This window comes from Grus americana, chromosome 14, assembly GCF_028858705.1.
Source record: "Grus americana isolate bGruAme1 chromosome 14, bGruAme1.mat, whole genome shotgun sequence".
Lineage (NCBI taxonomy): Eukaryota > Metazoa > Chordata > Aves > Gruiformes > Gruidae > Grus > Grus americana.
The window spans coordinates 3,579,525-3,598,650 of NC_072865.1; the positions used below are offsets into that span (position 1 = coordinate 3,579,525).

At 50.7% G+C, this 19,126-nt stretch overlaps 1 long non-coding RNA gene across 1 annotated transcript; it reads right to left on the minus strand.

The window, feature by feature from the left end:
* Positions 1-418: 418 nt before the first annotated feature.
* LOC129212678 (uncharacterized) lies at positions 419-16,997 on the minus strand. The gene is made up of 4 exons (XR_008579259.1): positions 16,931-16,997; positions 16,353-16,546; positions 5,035-5,089; positions 419-3,000 (listed from the first exon to the last, which is right to left on the minus strand). It is a non-coding gene; the product is annotated as an uncharacterized LOC129212678 (long non-coding RNA).
* Between the last annotated feature and the right edge of the window lie 2,129 nt (positions 16,998-19,126).

Consider the following 19,126-nt stretch of genomic DNA (forward strand, 5'->3'; position numbering starts at 1 on the left):
AAGGGTGTCCCTTCATTTCAGCAAATACTCGACGTGGTGGGGTGCCAGGAACCCCTGGTGATGTGTGGGACCCGTTAGCGCGCAGCCGCTTCATCTGGGCAGGCAATTGGTCATCAAGGAATCGTTGGCCATCGGCTTTTTTGTCTTACCTTTTTGGCATTTCCTGGCCCATTTATTTTCTGTAAAATTGACCAAGTGCCTAAGCCGCTGAAGGAAAATGAGAGATTTAACAGACATACTTTGTTCAATTTATTACCAATGCGATTAATCAGGGAAATCATGGTGCAGAGAGAAGATGGTGCTAAAACCATCAATCTGAGATGGGTCTTCTGGGAGGTGGGGGAAGGAAGGGAGGAAATCCACCTTTAAACTACCACAGCCTTATATTTTGCTCTTAAATGAAAAGGCATAGGATCAGTTTATTGCAAACTAAGGATTTTATTACTGGGCTGCGTTACTGTTCACAGTGCCTGAGGCACCCCAACGATGAACTCAAACTCTTGGCCGGTCCACAGGTGCGATGCCCTCAGCCTCGTGCATGAACCCATCTATCCAGAGCCAGTTCAAGAGTCATCTTCTGTAGTAAGTTTTTCACCTCTTCTAGGCAGGGAGATACTGAAGAGTTCAATTTCCTAAGGCAGGGAGCGAGGCCAGCCTGCCGTGCTCCTGGTTTGAGAAAAACCCCTTTGGTTTGACTCCCCTGATTTACCCTCAAGCCCTGGCGATGCCCCTGGCCCTGCGATATTCCCCAAATGTCCAAGGTGGGGGGTGACACACAGCACAGCCGGGCCTGGGAGGTCTGATGCTGGGCAACATGGGGCAATGTCCTTACGAACCGGCAAGGATTTTGTCTCCAAAATATCTGACCCTCATGGAACTAGGCAAATTCCTGGGAAGATGCATCCCAGCCTCTGGCACCTGTATTAGAGCAGAGGTGGCTGGGATGGGCTGGCTAGATGTATCATGGGAATGGGCATGGGAAATGGAGCCCAAACACCTGGAAGCAAAGGAAGAGAGAAGAAAATTTGGGGCATCTAAAGAGACTGTGTCGTCTCCGTACATCCCTCCTTTCCCAGAGAGCCCGTATGAGAGACAATAGCTGAGCCGACAATGAAACCAACCCACCAACAAGAGCTTGGCTCCATATTTCTGGCTTCCTTCTGTTTTTAAAAAAACACCTTCTAAACCACCAGCTGGTTCATGCAGGAGCGAGGTGCAGGACCCAAACCCAGGCAGTACCCCCGCTGCCCATCACCATCACCAGGCGAGAGCCACCGGTGCCGGTCCCCGAGGGTCACTGCTGTTTTTCCAGGCACCCAACAGAGCGGGGACAGCAGCACTACATCGTCCTTCTCCGACAGCCCAGCCTGAGAAATACTTCCCCAATAGAGTTACAAAAAGCCATTCTTATTCAAAAATACATATTTATAGGCACCTACAGCACACAGGGTTTCCCTGTGATGCCTGCTTGGGGTTTGCCTATAGTACCCTCATCACAGATGGTGCTGAATGCCTCGATCGGGAGCGAGCAAGCGAAGAATCATTTCAGTTTAATTGCAAAATAAATGTTAGGCTATCCTCTGTATGTTTTGCATAAGGATTGCAAGTGCCACCATAAATACTAATGGGGCAAATATGCCCCAGTGTCAGTAAATCACCGTCAACGGATGTGAAAATGAATTCATTTCCCTTCAACTTATCCTGAAAGAATTGCAGTAAGATCTCTTTTTATTGTGTTTGATTAAGTGCTAGTGGCATAACATAATTTCCCCTAACCATTAAAAACGCTGCTGCTGTACTTCTGCGTAAACGCCTCTAATGTGATGAGAGTGTATTTAATATTTACTCTTCCAAAGTTAATACATTTAGGGGAGACATTTTGTGTACTAAAAATAGTTCCTTGGTCTTGGATTTCCATGTAGGGCTGTGAAATGATGTGTCTGCTGTGATCACAAAAGATGAATAATAATAATAATAAAAACCTCTAAAAAATAAACGAACCTATGACTAAGCCACAAAACAAGGGAAAAATCCCGCTCCAGCCAACGCCGACCCTGGCTGAGCCCGCTGGGTTTCACAAACGCTGCCTCTGCCTTGACGTCTTGCCCGTCTCAAACTCCACTTGACGAACTCATTCCTTGTTGTTTTAATGCCCAAGTTAAAAATAGACTCGTGCGTGTGCCGTGGAGGGTTGAACCAGGCACCTTTTTTTTGCAGAGGATTAGCATGGGGGAGTAGCAGTGACGAGATGGGGCTGGTTTTGCTTGCGGGCAGCTCCTCCTGCTCCTGTGATGGCCAGAGATCATCCACGGAGTCGTGGTGGGGAGGTGCTCGGCCCCCCAGCTGAGTGTTTGGGGGGGCACAGGGTGAACCCACAGCTTTGCCCGTATCTGTCCCTCACCTGCGAGAGGCTGCCGCGGGCGCTGATCCTGGACCTTGTCTGCACAGGGGTATAAATCACACGAATAGCAACCAATTTCTAGGGGAACTGGGTGGGCAGTGGTGGGACGGTTTCCCAAAGTGGTGGGATGGCATTTCCCAACCAACCCCACTCTGCTGAGTATCAGGCGCAGTGTTTTTGCTCGGGAGTAGCTGCTGCACGTCCAGATGCAATAAAGATTAAAACAATTGACTGCCTGTGCTTATACTGTAAGTGGTACTTTATAATGCTGACACTGAACGCTCGGAGAAAACGCAGAGGTTAAAATATTGCTGGTACGGCTTGGTCATTAGCAGTCCTGCAATGAGCTTGAAATCGTCTGATCAATGAAATGGAGTTTTTCCTGGGAGGCAGGCAGATCAAAAAGCAAAATAACACATCTGCAGCCATAACTCCCAGGAAAATCATTCCCAGGAGGGAGATGCTGTGTTTGTTTAGGATGCTGCTCCCATCAGAGCAGGACACCGGCCATCCACGCGGGTCCGGACCTGCCATGTGCTCTGCCTCCATCCAAGCATCCCCCTGTGCAGGCTGGAGCACTACGAGCAGCTCCAGGCATCCTGCAAGAGAGAGAATTCCCTGCGGAAAACAAGGTACTGAAACCCCTTCCAAGAACGCTCAGCTAAAAATAGGTGTTCGGTGTATGGGATACCACAAATAACACTCGTGCTGCGTGGAGGGACTGGCAGGCGGGGGATAAATTCCTGCCCTTAATAAGCAAGCAGGATCAATAAAGCATTTCTAAAAGAGGGAAATCAGCAATTTTCGCAGCTCCAGCTTTAAAATGACTAAGTTTGGGGGATAAAACACAGCAGTAAGGATGCCAGTCCTTGTGCCACACATTCCCAAAGACAACTCAAGCCAGGAGCCAGCCCGGGGGACACAGGAGTCCCCAACACCCAGAGAGACCAGCACACAGACCGGGGGTGGGCCACTCTCGGAAGGGTTGCTTTTGGAGACCCGTGGGGAATAAGCTGATCCCAGTCTGACTGTAAATCCACCGGAGCAGCGCAGAGCCGAGCAGCATCGCTGCATGGCCAGAGGCAGGATGGGGACACACATCCCCCCGTGCCCCGAGCATCACCTCCTCAGCACCAGCTCTTCTCTAGCAGCAGAAGGCACCCATGGATGATTTTTTTAGGCTTTCTGAGGCGCAGGGATGCCAAGGCACACAGTCGGGCACGGGGCAGCAGCACCAACGTTTATTGGCACAGCAAGAGCCAGATGTGTGCCCAGCCGTGAGGGCTTTGGTGACCGCTCTGATCTGAAGCCTGCAAGCATCTCCCCAGTCCTCTGTGTGTGCTAGACAACAGCTATAAAACTGGTTCGGATAGATACACCAGGAGGAAGCAGCACTACAAACAGCCGAGCTCTGGGAGCGGCGTGGGCACAGCATGGCACCGGCACAACCGGAGCCAAGAGTGTGCCGAGACAGGCCGTGCCTCCCCCGCGCCAGCAGCAACCGCAGCCGCCTCTCAACAGCCCACCAGCCCACCTGCCAGGCGTGTGCAATATTTTCCATCCCAAGCATTAGAAAATAGTCGGTGAGGATGAAGCAACTGCCCCATCTGACACCAAGGGAGATGTCGCTGCCGCCTCCGGCCCACAGCTGTCTTCTACAGCCGGAAAACATGACCTGAGCTTTGAAACTCAGCAAAGCTGGTCCTCCCAGGCGTGCCAGGGGGAGCAGCTCTGGTGGGAAATATTCTGCACAGGTATTTCCATCCAGCTCCCTTCCATCCAGCAGAAATACTCTGCACAGGTATTTCCATCCAGCTCCCTTCCATCCAGCAAAGGCGAAGCAACCAGCCACCAGCACGTGTTACAGCAGAAACTAGATGCAATTATCACTTGAAGTCACCCTCAAGCTGAGAAAAGACTTAACTGCAGCGCTGACATAGATTATTCTCAGCATCAGTGAGCGGTTGCAGGTAAACCGAAAAATCTCTTTGGAGCATGACGTGTTCCCGCGGTGCCCAGCAAGAGCTGAGCGGGAGGTGGCTGCTCAGGCCATCAGTTCCCCAGGGGAGAGGGGGGAAATGCTTCAGGAGGGTGTTGGGGAAAAGCCCCAGAGCAGCGCAGGCGGCAGCAACCACGCTGGGTTGGGAGCAGCGGAGCTGCCCGGGTGCTCGGCACAGCACCGACAGCCCGGCACAGCGCCAGGCATGCCCTGGAAAGCCCAGCTACGGTGCGATCCTGACCCACCCCATGGTCCCTCAACGGGGACTGCAAATGTCTGACAAATAGCTTCCCTACAAAGTCATTTGTTCAACCTGTCCCCTACAAACCTCCTCTGCTGAACTGCTCTCTGAACGCTGCTGGGAGCACAGCGAGGAGCAGAGAGCATCTCCAACCCTCAGAGGGACGATGTCCCCTCCAAGCCTGGTCGGGCTGAGCTCTACGTACTTTCCAGCACTTTAAAGGACAGTTCAATGAGTTTATCCACCTCAGGCCATCCAAAGTTTCCCAGATCGAGCGGGGATGCGAACCCTGCAGGTACTTTACACCGTGTTGTTCTTGTTCTTGCAGATTTTGTTGTCTTTTACCTAATATTTAGATGTTGAGTGATTCGTTATTTAACCATACCATCTTACCTGCGCGATACGAATCTGCAGCTGTGACGCTTCAGAGTTATTGCCTTTGCAGCATCTGTAATAACAGAAGGATGAAAAATGTCAACACGCGTATGGGACGAAGCAAACGTGCGCTGATTATTCGGGGTTGTTCTACACGGAGAGAAAAGATAACGCGTTGCTTCCCATGTGACAAGTGTAGCAGTTGCAAGGGGAAAAAAAAGGTTGGCTCGGGGTGTTTTTATTGCTCTAGCCCTCCCTGCTCACCTCCCCTCTGTGTCTCGGCAGCATCTCAGCAGGAAGGCTGGAAAAGAGCCTGTGAAATGCAGGGCACGTTACGCCAAACCACCAGGAAACCCAGCAAAGTCTGTGTCGAAATGTCCCTTTTGCAGCTCTGCTTGCAAGGCGTCGTTTGGGTTTGGTGGTAAATAACTGGAGAGTAATGGTAGACTGCTCGGCTTTCATGGTGGTTTTCTCTGAACTTCTACAAAGGGAAAGCAAATTTTGGCTAAGGTGCCTTAAGAGCAAAATTAAATGTACTTTTGAAGGCTGTGAACTTCACCGAGAGGATTGTTTTGGACTGGACCAGGGTGTGCAGCAGCAGGAAAGCTCAGGGGTAGGATGGATGACTCTGCAGCTCCTGGCAGAAACGGGTAATGCTCCAACAGTCCGCAAAACAAAAACAGAGCCTGGACAAAATGCTGAAAAATGTTTGTTCCTTCATTTCAGGGGAAATGGCCTCGATAAATCAATAGATTTTTCTTTTCCCTCTCTTTCCTCTCTGGTTTTTGTTCAGCACCGATAATGCCGGTTTCTGCCGGTGACTCTGCTTTCCCTTCAGGGTGCAGAAGGAAGAGACCAACATACCCAACGGGAGAACATCTCACCCTCAGGATAGCTCAGCACCAACGAAACCCCATCCGCACCGTAAGCCAAGCCCGGCTCCTCCAGGACCGTGCCCAGGTGAAGACGGAGGGGCGCAGCGCTGGTGCCTGTTGTATTAATTGCAGTGGGGACTCTGGTTTTTTCCAAACTCCTGGCCCCTGGGGACTGCTAACCCTGGAGCTGGCTGCTTCTAGGGACTGCGTGGAGTTAGAGCAGATTTATTTCCCGAACGAAGTATTAACCTTGGAGTAACTCTCTGCTTTCTAATAGGGGCTCATAGGATGCCATTTACTGGCTTATGAGACTGCTCGCTGGCTTTTTTTTATACTTTCATAAAATCTTTGGCATAGCTAAGGATACCCATCTCCTTACGATTAAGTGGACAACACCGCCTGCTTGAGCAGACAGAATTACCTCCCACTAACGAACGCACGGCCAAGCGAGCCCAAGGGCAGCGCTGCCTGCTAGCCAGAAGGAAACGCGCTTGGACCCCCACAAAAATCACATTTTGGCTGATTTCCCAGTCTGAAGGTAGCGTTTGCTGGCTGCCAAAGAAGAGATGGGACGCCGGGGGCAGTGAACTCATCATGCATTTACAAACTCGTTTTTGGTTTCTGTATGTATCAATGAAAGGGATTTGCTGGAAATGAGGGAATCGTGGCGTGGGGAAAGGTTTGCTGACTGGCCTCGCGTGGATCTGAAGGGCTGTACGCCTGGGGTAAATAAACAAGGAATTAGCTCATCAGTAAATGACAGGAAAGAACCAGGAGCCAGTTTCCAGCAGTGACTGACACATCTCCCATTGACCAAAACCAGCTCGAATGAGCTTCTGCAGCTCTCTGAAGGGAAGCGGCAGGAGCAGAGGTCTGGCTGGTAAAACACCTCCATCCCTCTCCCTTCGCACGGTGCCTCTTTGCCTTTCGCGGGAAGGCGCGTGGGGCCGGGGCTGCGTCCCCGCCATGGGACACGGCACTCGGTGCAGGGTTTTCCCCCCCGAGGATGCTCCCTCGAGCTGGTACAAGCGGAAACCCAGCCACAGGCAGCAGTTTTGTCTATATTTGAGATTTTGACTCAATCCAACCTGAAATTCAGAACGAAACTCACGGGGGGGCGGGGGGGTAACGGGACCTGAAAGACCAAAACCCGGAAACCCGGAGGAGGCTCGCACCCGCGCCCGGGAGCAGAAGGCAGTGGGGAGGCTGCAGAGGTTGTGACGCTTGCTCATCGCCTGGGACCTGTGACAGCCTGTCCCCTCTGCTCCCAAGCCTGGCCTCCCACAGGTGCTGCACCCCCTTTTAGGATGCTCTTGGCCCCCATCTGAGCAAAGGGACTGACAGGCTCAGCTCTTCCGCAGAAGAATTTGCTCTTCATGCTGTGACACCATCAGATGTAAACCTAAAAGAAAAGCCCGGAGTGAAACACTGCTGTGGCTGATCCAGTCCCAGCTCTCTCCTCTAATGACTCGCCCAAATTCCCCAGCTTTGCCCCACGAGCGCCCCGTGCAGCTGAGCGCTGCCGCAGCTCGGTGCAGCTCAGCAGGAGGGGCCGGGGCAGGGGGATGCCCAACTACCGCTCTGGCATGTGCAATTACAGCCCCAAATCATCAAGGCAGGGAAGACAACATCTCCTTCCTAACGGGGACGAGGAGCCCGCGGTGCTGCCGGTCCCGGTTGGGGCTCAGCACCTGCCTTTCCCTTCCCCAGGGCTGTCGTCTCCCCTCGGTGCGGTTTTGGCACCTTCACCTGGGGAAGGGGAGGAAGGGGAAGGCATCGCTCGGCAGCGCCGAAAGCACCGTCTTCCCCGCAAAACACATGAGTCATCTCCGCAACACGCAGCCGGTGTCAGCCCGAGACACAGGATCCCAGCACTCTGCCCACATGCTGCTGAAGACAGCCAGCCAAAATGAGCATGTTTGGCTTCCCGGCAGCACCCAGCCCCCTCCTTCCTTCCTCCCTCCACCACTGCCACTTTCGACAGCCACCAGCTCTTCTCAAAAGGACGCTGTTTTTCAGAAGGCCTTTTTTTTTTTTTTTTTTTTTGCAGTCGATTTGGGCCAGCTGGCTTCAGAAAGCAAACCCTGGGGCTTATCTACCCCCCTCCCCGAGTTACACGCAGCTCTCCGAGCAGTTTGTGTTGGGGCTGATGCGGTGCAGGGGGGCTTTGCTCCAAGAGAGCTTCCCCTCGCTGCTGCACACGCTCTGCGCTGGCAGCAAAGCCCTGCTGAGAGCTTTCCAACCGCAGCGGTGGGGCTGGGGACAGGGCTGGGGACCCCTGGGCACACCAGCACGCTCAGCATCGCCGCAGCCTGAGGAGCGTCAGCCCTGTGTGCGTGCCGTGCTCTTTGCTTAATGATGAAAACAGCGTGAAGATGTTACTGCAATTATTTTACGACTGCTCAAGTCTAATTTGATGGCAAAGTGGCACTCCAGGCCCGCAGGCAGGCAATCGCGTTGCAGAGCATGCCAGAGCCATCCCTGCTCCTCCAGATGACCCTAGCTCGTCCCCATGCATCCGTCCTGGTGGCTCACCACCCGGCAAGCCGGCAGGTGGGAGCTAGGCTGGAGCTGGCAAAATAAATCCATAAATAAATAAAACCTTCAGAAAAAAACAACACTCAGCCTACTGTAGGTAGCGTTTGTCCTGCCCGGGATGGACGGGAGCAGGAGCGACCCAGAGGAATGAAGGGCTGTGCACCGAGGAGTGCGTGGAGGAGCAGCTTTCCTGGCAGCAGCAGGTGGGAATTGCTCTTTTCTGCAGGAATTCGAGGCCCCAGCGAGGTCATCGGCTGGGTCCCTGGGCTGCAGCGGGGCTGGTGCTGACGAGCATCAGCAACACGATACCCGTTTAACCGCCCGTTAATCCAGCGGCCTCGCTCCCTCGCCAGCACCTCGGCTGTGCCCCACGAGAGGCAGCACGCCGCGTCCACGCTTGAGTTGCTGACACCGTGAAGACCGGTGGCACGACCCTCGGTCACTGTCACCTCTCCAGACCGAATTACACGGTCACGGCCCAAAGCCCAGACGTCTCCTTGGTCGGTGCCTTTGAGTGACACTGAAATGGGCTCAGGGTCGGTCCTGATGAACACCCCACTGGTGGGTGCTCCAGCCTGGGCACTGCTGCCTCCGGGCAGACACCCCAGCACTGGGAAAAGCATCGTTTGGAAGCACAGTGCCACTGGGCTGGTTTGAAGCTGTCGTGGCGATCACACCAAGGGTCTGTGGAACGGCTTCATTGCCCTGGGACAGCCCAGGAGCAGCTGAAGAAACCATCCCACCACTGCTGCGGTGCCTGCTGTGCGTGCGGAGGGGCAGCTCCGCCGCAGCTCCCAGCTTCGGCACTTTTATTGAGCACCACATTAACCATTATTTCAGCAAACGATGCAGCAAACCACAGGGGAAGGGTGGGGAGGCACTGAAATTCGCAGGCTCTCGTTACATACAAACCCTGCTTAGCTGCGTGGCGGTTACTTACCCATGCGGTTTACGCAGAGAAATCGTGCAAATAAATATAAAGCAGCACTTGCTGCAGAGACTGAGCATAACCCACCTGATGGGAGAAAGAGCATCCTGATTCAGCTGCCCGCACAGCCCCCTGCCCCGGGAGTTGCTGCATCCCCCGGCTCAGAGTCACGCAGCTCAAAAAGCACTTTGAGATCTTTTGGGGATGAAAGCCGCGGACAGCTCGAGCCGGGGAGGGGGGAAATGGGTGCTTTCAAAAAAGAGGCTGAACTTCTTCTGGAAGTAATTGCAGGCACTCAGCGCGTTGGAGCAGCAGGCACAGATGGAGGCTGGGAATAACGTGGTAATAGCCCAAGCCTGAGCAGAAGGGGTTTCTACTAAGTGCGATGTTTAAACTGTAAATTTCCCACAATAACCTGCAATACCGCTCTTTGGCTTTCCTAGCGCAGATGTGAACCGCAATGTGAAATGCCTTTAAAACACAAACACGGCCTAACACCTGCTGTAACGTTTCCTATGCCACTCTTGCTGAGAGAAAAACAATAAAACAAGGCCGGATGGCATCAACAACCACCAGAAAGCAAAACTGTGGTGAAGCTGCCGGATTAAAGAGCATCTCCTTACACGGCTCCCACCTGCGGGCGCAGAAGCTCTTCGGGCATTACAGCTGAGCATCCCACCAGTGCCAGCATCCGCATTTACCTGAAAGAGGTTTTCAACCTTGTAAGAGTACCTTATAGGCACAACTGTATTGAATATCTTATAGGAAAAACTGTATTCATCGAATTTAAAGTTGAAAAATCCAGTTCTACATGGGAAGAGAGAGGCCTTGACTCACATCCTTTACAGCCACGATGCACAGTCTCAGCCATCGCAAAGGCTCAGCCTTGAGGCACCCGCAGCACGGTGGGGTCCCTGCATCCCTGGGGTGGGTGCTCATCCTCCTGGCCAGGCTGAGGGACAGGGACCGTCTTCTGAACGCTGCTCCAAGGACGTATGATTTCAGAGGGCTATCAAGAAGCTGGGGTATACATTGGTGATTTGAATAGTGGCTTTTTACAACTATTTTTGCCTTTTGCTGATATTCCTGGGTACTGGGAGCTCTCCGGCTAGGTGCTCGGGACCAGCGGAGGTGATGGAGACTGAGGGTTTCCCCACCTCGGGCCAGGCGGGACCGCAGGGAGCCCAGCTCCAAGGAGAGCCACTGCCTGCACACCGAATCCCCTGCATCCTGCTCAAATCTGCATTTGATGCTACAACAGATGAAGAACCACTTTTCTCACAGCCATCTGACATGAAAATTATTCCTTGGGAATTTCCCTGAGTGGGGAAGGGAAAAAGCCACCCAAATCCAGGCAGAATACTGCAGAAGCTCAGTTTCCCACACAGCCTCCACCACCCAGGCAGGACCCTTCTCCTCGACCTCCTTTTCTCCCCGGGATGCCAGCACGCACTCGCAGCCCGTACACTAGTGATTTCTAACCAAAGGCCACTGCAAACGAGACCGAGATTACCAGCTCATTTTACGTTAGACACTAAACAGACATAAGATGATCACTTCAACTTAATCATATAATAATTAAGCCCTCATATTCCTGTCATCTGCAACTGTCAACGACAGTCTGAGCGGAGCTGCTGCTCCTCTGGAAGAGCCGTCGCTCATCGCTGCTAGCTTCTGAGAGGTGTCAAAATAGGGGTGATTTTGCCTGCAATGCCAGCTAACGGCTGTAAACAAGCGATCGTGCTCCACTTCAGAGCCCTGCCACGCACAGGGGCCATGGGGATGGAGACATCCCGCTCGCCAGCGGGGTCCCCACGTCCCACTGGTGGCACCAGCACTGCACCCCCATCAAGTGAAGTCACCTCCTTGCCTTGTGCGAGCTGTGTAAAACATGCGTTTAAGCAGGTTATTAGGAAAAGTTAAATACAAATCAGCACGTACTTTTCCCTACAGGATCAGAAAATGAAGGCTGAGGACAGAAACGTGGGGTTTTTTACTGTTCACCCAGAAGAAGATACAATTCCCCGAGGTGCAGTTGAGCACGGCATCCACTGCCACACATCCGGAGAGCTGGACGGGCTCCGGGAGGAGACAGCGAGGAGACCACGTCCTCTCCCAGCTCCTCTGCTCACCAGGCCCGGTCCTGCTCCCTCGCTGCATCTTCTGGAGCTGAACTGAACACGCAGCCCGGGAGGTCTGTACATAAACCCAGGCTTTCTCCTTCCCCTTCGGCTGCCTCCCCTCCTGGCCGAGCCACAGAGCTCCCCGTGCATACACACACTACTGTAACTGCCATTTTATTATTTATTTTTCACAAACACCATGTACAGCTTGCAAGGTTTCATTTAGGCTTGCTCTGCTGCCTGTCAAAATTCCTGCCACCTTTATGGTTTCGGAGCCAGCCATTACCATTGCTCCGGCAACACCCCATCAGCTAACAGGCAGGTGGAGAAGAATATCTCATTCAATTAAAGCAATGATTAATTTTTACAGGAGAAGTCTAATGACTTATATGGAGGGTTTCCCTCACTCTTGGCCGGTGCTGCTCCTGCACAGCAGCGTGCACCCGCCATGGAGCTTTTCTTTCTCACTTGAACAAATTTCCTGATTAATCACCCTGGGAGCTGGCCGTGACTCACTGCCTCCTCCAAACAAGTGCCTTCCTCACCCTGACTTGCAAGGAACCTGCTGACCGCTCAGCCCTGCCTGCGGCCGACGCAGCTTTCGGCTGGTCCTTGTCAACACGGTCTGATTTGTTTGGGCTCACCTGGCACGGCACGCAGGGAAATAAAAAGGCAAACCTGAGAGAGAGTCACCGCGGCACGCTTGGCACGTGGCACCGCGCTCTCGGGATGTGCCGAGCGGGGCTGGAGGGGATCCGCAAGCAGAGGAGGCAACCTAAAACTGCTGTGAATAGAGAGAGCCTGCTGCTGACCTTCATCCTTTATCTGCTCCGTTCTCAGAAGGGGATTTGCCCGCAGCAGCCGTGGTGCGATGCTGCTGGAGGTGGAGGCACCGTGATGGAGATCCCGAGCACCTCTTGCAGCTGGGGTTATCATCACCACGGAGCAAATCCTACTCCATGTGCTGCTGGAGCATGAGCAGCCAACCCTGCCCCAAGCTATCCCCATGTCCCCATCACACTGACCCCGCTCGCTTGGTGATGCCACCCAGACCACAGCCAGGCATCACCCCAGGGGAGGGAAGAGAGATCCCCAAATGCAGGCACAGACATACAGAAAAAGCAAATTTGAGCAAAGCAGCTTAAATCTGCATTGCAAATGCAACTTTTTGCATACATATGCTTTTTCAAGCGAAATCTGTTAACCACATTAATTTTCCTGTGTAACTTATCAGACAAAATCGCTGATTTTTGCCAGGCTGCGTTGGCCCAAAATAGGTGCTCATCTGCCCTTTCTTACCCTCGAGCTAGGCTTTCTGTTATTTGTCTTCACAGAACAATTCAGTGAACAGCCTCCAAGGATGTTCTGTTCCTTGAAAAGAATTCATTCCTCTTACACCAGCTCCATTCACCAAAGTTCTGCAGACCATTGCACAACTCCCTCAGCTCCTAAAAACCATCACTGTTGAAAGGTTAAAGATTTTAAAGCCTGCTGCCACCTATGGATGGAAAACAGTGAGAGCAGGAAAGCACCGATTGGGCACGGCCAGCTGAAACGAAGACTGGAACTCCAAAGAAAAGGCACTGGGGGGGATGCCAGCAGCCCTGGGCTTCCCCCCACTTCAGACAGACTCAGCAAGGACACAGAGGGCTGGGGGAGGGTATGGGGAAATTCACCACCCATCATGTGAATACATGTAGTACATGGAAGGAAATAAACCTTTTTTTGGCTGGTTGGATTAATCCGATTACAGTGTTTTTATTGACAGACCGTAGCTTGTCCTGCCCTTTACCTCATTGTTCTGATGTCATTAAATCCTTAAAAAAATTGCACATTTTTGCATTCAGATTGCTAGGGTGACAATTTCTGCAATAAAACTCTACAGAATATTTAAGATGGATAGTTGTAGAGCCACGGAAATTAGAGAGCAGCATATTCCACCCTCGCTGGAAGAAATGGGGTTATCTGTACTAGAGAGGACACGTTATTTGTATAGCACCATACCTAACGGAGCTTTAGTTCATGGAAGAGGCTATTTGGGCCACAGCAGGGCAAGGGGAGAGGTCAGGCAGTATTTCCAGTATTTTCTGCAGAGGTGGGACAGGAGCTCCAGCCACACACGGCTCCTCTGCCCAACAGACATCTCCCACCCAAGAGCATCCCACCTGCGAGCCAGACCGTGCCGGAAGCCGTGCTGCCCTCGCTCAGTGGGACCAACCTTTTACCTTAAATTTGGCAAATGGAGGAGGATAGGGAGAACGATGCAGAGAAATGACCGCAATCTCATGCTATATGAGATGCTGTTACATACATCACATTTAATGCTCGTACGCGCAGTATTCATTTTTTTTTTTTTTTTTGCTCTGCTTATCTGCATGCATGCTCCAAAAGGGGAATGCTAACTGCAAGCGGGCACAGTCTAATCCGCTGGTCTCAGGCATCCACCACAACCCCTGCATTCGTCTTTAGAAAAAGATTTAATACCAACACAGGGTTAAAGATGTCCTATTATGTTATTCCTTTTTGTAATTTCATAAGCTTCAGCTTCTTGAAAAACCTGTTTTTCTTTTATCCCGAGTCATTTCGCATGAAGAAACTATTGTTCTAAACTGTGACTCATCAGTTTGCATCACCACTTTCCAAACCCCTCGGGGGCACGCGGGCTTCGAAGCAGGCAATGGCAGCCAGCCTTTATTTACCAATAAATAGGCACTTCATCGCTTCATTGACTCATCGCTATTTAAGCCTCATTTTGTTCCTACTTCCCAACCATGAACCCAGAGCGATCATTCTGTTTGCTTTTGCAATCGTCTTTTATGAAGAGCGTTCACACGAACCACGGCTTACTGACAGTCTGTCTGCTGTTTAAATACAAATACAAAAACTTGTAAGGAGAGGCAAGTATCTAAACTTCAGTGCTGAAATACCTGGAAATACCGAGTTTCCAGGAGCCAGCCTGCCATGAGGCAGAAAACACAACTGCTCCTTACTGAGGCGTACCTCACACACCAGAATTCACGGGGGAGAGGAGGCCACCATCCAAATTATCCACCTCGTTGAAGCTCTTACACAGATCATAACTATGTTTTTGAAATCTGAGTCAAAAGGAGCTCTTTTGGAGCTCGACTCCCCTCCACCACCACCCAGAGATACATCACCCCTGCCCAGTAAACGCAGCAGCAGCGTGCGAGGGATGAGTGAATTTTGCATGAGCAAAACTGAGCCTTTAGAGTTTAAAGATGCAAAATGAAAGGCTCAATCCTGCTTTTCTCACCCGCCTAGACCTCAGTAATTTTCCTTGTGTACTTCTGCTACTGAATAAGTATCAATAAAACAAAAGAAACTAAGGAGTTTGGATGCATTTTTTTTCTTCTATATCCCACAGTTGTCAAGACCAAACGATACTCAGCACCTTACCCTAAATATATGATGCTGCACTTTCTTGTGGGACATAAATCACGGCTCAAATCTCCCGCAGCTGTAGTGTCGACCGGAGGCAGATGGAGCCGTGTTTGCGGAGAGCCGGCTGCAAGCTCGGGCAGCGCACTGCTCCAGCAAACTCTCGCCATGGTTCAGTTGGGTTGAGCTTCATCTCAGGGGCAGGAGGATTGCACGCAGAGCAGCCTTGCCACTAACAGTCAGTCAGAGGCAGAGAAAAGTGGAAGAACATTGCTTGAAAGCCAGTGGGGAAAGGGAAGAAGAATGTCCAGATCTATGACTATGATGATTTCTGTCAGGTACCCCAAAAAGCAGGTAGCACACCATGATGAGCTTAATATGGGGCATAAATTCCTCATTTTCTCTAATGGTGGTACCCTATTGATGTGAAATTTTGCAGAGTTTAGTTTTTCATACCTTCCTATTCTTCTACACTGTTCTTTATTTACCTTTACAAAGCTAATAGAAAAACCTTTCAAAATTCATCTCTAGCCAAAATTTCCACAGCAGTCACGAGCACTTCGCTGCTGACAGAGCTGCTCAGCCATGCAATACGGGACACAACTGTATTTTCAGAGGGGAAATGAGCTGAATTGGGGTTTCAGGTTTTTATTTGGCTCTTGAGCAGCAACAACACACCAACCCAGGCTCCTGACTGACACCTCCTCTTCTGGCACAGCTTTTCACCGAGCACCTCTCCTGCACCACAGAGGGCGGGGGGGGGATACTGCTCCTTCTGCTTCACTTAATTTTTTTAGTTTTAGGACAACACCCCACAAACTCTCCAGAGACCAGTAGCGGGAGCAGGTTATTCCCTAGGGTGCTACAGAAATACAGGCTAAAGGGAGCAGGCGCAGGTTGCAGCGCATGCCCCATAGGCTGCATTACACAGCAGAGATGAAGGCACACGCTGCTCCGGGAGGTTTGGGGATGTTGTGTGGGAATGGAGGGCCACCATCTGTTTTTGAAAGCACTGTCTGCCCAGGCACTTGCTGGAGTTCAATTACCACTTCTGCAAAATGAGAAAACAGGGAACGAAGCAAATCCAGGATCACACTGATTTTTTTTTTCCCCTCCATCTTTTTGCTCTCCCTCCTTGCATAACTTTTTCACCCAGTTCCCAGGACAGGGTCTGGTTTTCCTCCTGCCTGCCAGCACTCATCTGCCCACGCAGGCAGGCAGGCAGGCAGGCTGCTGCTTGTCCCAACGAGCCCCTGGCTCGTGCAACCCAGCGCACAGCCCGCTCCCTGCCCGCTCATTCCCCCCTCTGGCAATGGGCTCTGGATCCCGGGGAGGCTGCCTACACCTCTGTACAGCAGCGAGCTACACCGAATATGGGTGCTGGGCAAGGAGACGCTGTGCTAGGGCAGACCTACGGTAGCCCTTGAGTTTTGGGGGAGGAATTCAGCATCTAGGGCAGGGAACATCACTGACCTTTGCAGGTGGGATGCAGGCTCAGCACTGGAGCTGATGCAGAGGTGCCAGGGACGGTCCCAGTGACTGCAGGTGGTGACACAGCTCCTGGAGAGGAGCAGCAGCAGGGAAGGGCACAGCAAGGCAGAAGACTTGGGGCAGGACCAGCCCCTTTCCCTCCCCTCCACAGCCTTGTACTGGTCAGTCAGTTCCACCTAATGAGTGCAAAAGCAAAGCATACATGACCCATTTCTCTCACGTCTTTTTTTCCTTCTTTTGCAATCTTGAGACACACTTTTTTTCTTTTTAATTTTGCAGAATGGATCCAAGTCTCAGCTGCACATCTGTTTTAACAAGCATTGATTTCAAAATCTGGACTGTACAAAAGAAAACATGGGGGTTTTGCGATTTTTTTGTCTAGATGCTGTCTTTGTGAAGTGCTCGTACGTCCACAAGGTGTGTGAGATTACAGAAACTCACAGTACCTTCCTCTGACCTGGTAACATACCGGGTGGTTTCTTCGCTTTATTACTTGACCTACTTCCCTTTCAATAAACATCTTCCAGCAGCATGATGTTCTGCAATAACTTCAAACTCACTTTGTACTCCCAGAGAGGTGCAAGTCCAACAATAGTTGACCAGGTCAGACAAGGACTTCACCAGCACCATCTCCATGGCATGTATTTCATAATTTCATGTTTACAGAGACATAAATAGACTCCATCCCACAGTCACATGTGTGAGGATCTGTTACACATTCTTTGCTGCAGTCAGACTTGCAGCAGCTCTGTGAACGTCAACTGACCACGGCGACTGTAACTTTTTCAGTTTTCCTCTTTTCTCCCAAAATAACAACAGCAAACCACACGTGTAAATCTTTTATTGATTCTCTCTTGCCTTCTGCCTGACAACGGCTCTAAAAATACAAGCAGAATTTCTTCTTTGACAGAGGGCTCCCTTACAAATTTCTTCCCCAGGATATTGAACATCAAACTGTTGAAGAAAAGCTCTCCCCAAAACAGCCTGGGGAAAAAAAGAAAAAAGTCATACTGTTTTTTAAACTTAGGAAGCAATTCAAGTTACAAATCAGGAAACAAAAGGATGTTACAGAAGTGGTAACAGCAGATAGGAGGACTAGAGGAGAACTAAAAACCAAAAAAGACTATAAAGCAAAAAGAAGTTCTCTTTACATACAAATTTTCAGATGCAAAGGTCAAATCAACATCATGTTCTTTGGGGGATGTTCATCGGAGGTCTTCAGAGCCAGCCGTCACAAACAGAGCAGGGAGAAGGAGCAAGCGGACGGGACACATTTTCTAAAAAAAAAAAAAAAAAAAAAAAGCTCGAGTAAACATCTCGTTTTGTAGGAGCACCCAAATGTCTTTACACCAATGCTAAACGCATCTCAGATGCCAGTAACAAAGCCTAGGCTCTAAATAAAGGCAAACTATATTATTAGCTCTGCCTCCTGTTCTGACTAAATGCTGTTTCTCCAGGCAGCACCCAGAACTCCAGCTGCTCTCCCTACTGTAGCTGCACATCTGAATTTCTCCCACAGTATCTCCTGTAATTATTTATTCACCAGTAACGCAAAAGCTTTTAATTTTCTCTGCTGCAAACTCCTGATATTTTTTTAGCCTTTAAAACCTACTATGAGCAGACTTTCACTAAATGTCCTCTGCAATTTCACGCTAATGCATCTCAGTAACAATATTTTGAACAGGTTTATTTTAAACCTCTTGCGTGTGTATATATAACTATACATATATATTTACATATTATAGATATATTACATACATGCACAGCAAGAACTAGAAGAGTTATGTGGCACATACAGGAGTCTTCCTTTCACAGTGCCAATTTATTGGAACCTAAACCAAAATCCTGCTCTAAGAAAGCAGAGAGAAAACACATTCAGGAACTGGGGCTGGAACCAATAGTCTAGGCTGAACTCAAAAATCCAGCTTTGAGTGCCAACAGGCATGAGAAAGCTTAAAATAATGGTTTTAAGTTTTGCAGCTCATGCTTATCTCTGGTCAGAAGTCAAGTGCATTGGAGAAGTGACCTCAGCTTTGTCCTTGGGGAACAGTCGACCAAGGATGAGCAGTTTTCAGTGACTTAGCAAAACCCAGCTTAATTGTAGGATACTGGACAGATTTCACAATAACCTGACAAACACTAGCATTGCCATAGCACACACAGACTGGTTGAATACAGCTCCTATCACTATCCAATTTCTCTCTCCCCTTCGCTTTCACAAGCACCAGTGTTTCCAAATACCAGCCCTGGGGTCAGCCCACAAACAAGCCGCAGCAGAGCAGCGTTAGGAGCCCTGTTCGTAACTGTTCTCCCTCTTACCTTGCTGGCAAGAGGATGTTTTTTTAACCCGTGTAATTTTTCCCTTCCTCCTTTGCACAGCCAGGAACCTGGTCAAGTATTTCCCAGAGATGCTCGCACAATCCACAGGTCAACCCCTGCGCTGTGGTCCCCAGCGCTGACCCTCGCCTCCAGCTTACTCGCTGCCCCATTTCCTGCTACCAGCTAATGTTTTAGGTTTCAACAAACCTTTAACAAAGATTTTAACAAACTCTAACTTAAAACAAATTCCGACCTTCCTCTCAAGAGCCACATTCTCACTGCCAAGCAGCCTCCTTTGCTCAGACACCCTGTGCGCTACAGAACCTGAACCACTTCAGATCCTCTCGACAGGGTAAGATCAGGTTCCCTCGTTAGCTCAGCTTCTGCACATCCCATTGCAAGCGCCAGCCCCATCCCTTCCCAGACCAGCGGCTTGT